Raw genomic sequence first — 2,166 nt, forward strand, 5'->3', positions numbered from 1 at the left:
ATCAGTCTAAGCACAGGCTCCCCTTAGGGCTGCGTCCTGAGCCCACTGCTGTTCACCCTGATGACACATAACTGCGTCCCCAGGTTCACCACCAATCACATGGCGAAGTTTGCAGACGACACCACGGTGGTCGGTTTCATCAGAGACGACAACGACCAAGACTACAGAGAAGAGGTGAAGCAGCTGGTGGGCTGGTGCAGAGATAACAGCCTGATTCTGAATGTGGAGAAGACGAAGGAAATCATCGTTGACTTCAGGAAAAAAAAACCTAACCACGCTCCACTGCTCATGAACAGCTCAGCTGTAGAGGTGGTCAGCAGCACGAAATTCCTGGGGGTGCACATCACAGACACCCTTACCTGGTCAAAAGGACACAAAAGTGCATGTACGTCCTCCTGTGTTTTTTGCTCCATGTGCAAAAAAAACATTTTTTACATTTGATTACTGCTATTTACATTTGATCACTGCTGCACTTTAAGTAATAGAAATGTCATAAAAGCTGTACAAAATTTGATTTTGTTTTGTATACATTCTGTGTATACAAGATGACAATACAAATGGTCTAAGTCTAAATCTCTCATTCTGAATTGAAAGTATTTACTGAAAATATAAGGCTTCTCCAAAGCAACTCCAAAAGCATTTAATGAGTCTAATAAAGAGTGAATTAGATTATTTGTTTTATGTGGGTTAAGATATGTGTTAAGTGTGTTAAAATTTTTACTGTCAGAACACAAGAAAACATAGCATAAAGCTGAAGGAATTATTAACTGATGTAAAATATTTAAAAAACAATGAAAAAGTATAGATATAAATGAAATGTACTGTTCTTATAATCTTAGGCATTACCATAAGTCTTAGTATTCGTGCAACCTAAAAAAAGTGTGAGGGCTGAATTGACTGTCGATTCCAATGTGGAGGCTGGCTTGACCATGGTGTTAAGAACACTTGTTGCATTTGATGTGACACAGTTGGAAGCCCACAGGAGGAAGAAATGTAAGACTAGAATGCTGGTCTGGTCATAAATGTTGTTGCCTGAGACCCATTGGCTCCATCTGACTTGATCAAATTGTAGCTCCTAGCTATCTAGTACCTGTACCTTTTGCGGGGTTAGCAGTAAGAACACTATCTTGGGATACAAAAGGAACCTGGGAATGCTGTGCTAAATCCAGACAGAATTCAGCCTTCTGGATGTCATTGTGCAATGGAAAGTAAATATGGATGATGCTAATAAAACTAAGACTACAGTTTTCTGGGAAAAAAAAGAAACTTCAATAAGTTAAACAAATGTAGCAGGTGAAGATCTTCATAGCAAAACCCAAACATAAGGTCTGTACATTTGCATGTGTCACAAACAGGATGTATAGTCCTCCACTTATCACCTGCAAGCACAGGAGTAATTATTCAATGGACAATTGAAGGGTAGGGTAATCATCATCCAACAAGGTTAGAATCACACCTGGGATGAAGAAGCTGGTCACCATGGAAGCAGCAAAGTCCTAAGAGAGGCAGAGGGGGAAATGATGTGAGGTGTCAACTGATCTATGAAGAGCCAAGAGATGAAAAGAGACAGTAGTAATGAGCACAATAGCTGTGTTTTTTTATATTCCTGCTGTGTGTGGGATGTATTTACATGAAACAAAGTGTAAATGTACAGGTGAGCTTCTAAATGGGAAGAGACCATGATCCAGCTAATATATTCACAGAAAGATTGGGATGGGAAAATAACAAGAGGACCAGATGGAGTGTGAGAAGATAAAGGGGGGAGGGAGAGCAGGCCTTGATCCAGACAAATTGAGACTGTGATGTTTCTCATCACTGACAGTGAGAGAGACAGGGGTGGTGCCCTCAGTGTCTCTCCCTCTCTCTCTCTGCTGCCAGGACTGACATGATGTGAGCTTTGTTCAGTTTGACCAAAGGCACATACTGACAACCATAGGCTTTTTTAGACCATAAAATAAACCATAGCACCCCTAATGAATGTATGTTTATATATATATATATATATATATATATATATATATATACTCTCCCACTAAAGATGGGAAAAAAAATGTCCGCCAGTGAAATAACAAAAAAAAAATATGGAAATAGTGCCATTAGTGTCGAATTGTGCTTCAACAAAAATATTAATAAACAAACAAAAAAACAAAAAAAAAAACAGGTAAA

This window comes from Cyprinodon variegatus, unplaced genomic scaffold (assembly GCF_000732505.1).
Source record: "Cyprinodon variegatus isolate N-32 unplaced genomic scaffold, C_variegatus-1.0 Scaffold5, whole genome shotgun sequence".
Taxonomy (NCBI): domain Eukaryota; kingdom Metazoa; phylum Chordata; class Actinopteri; order Cyprinodontiformes; family Cyprinodontidae; genus Cyprinodon; species Cyprinodon variegatus.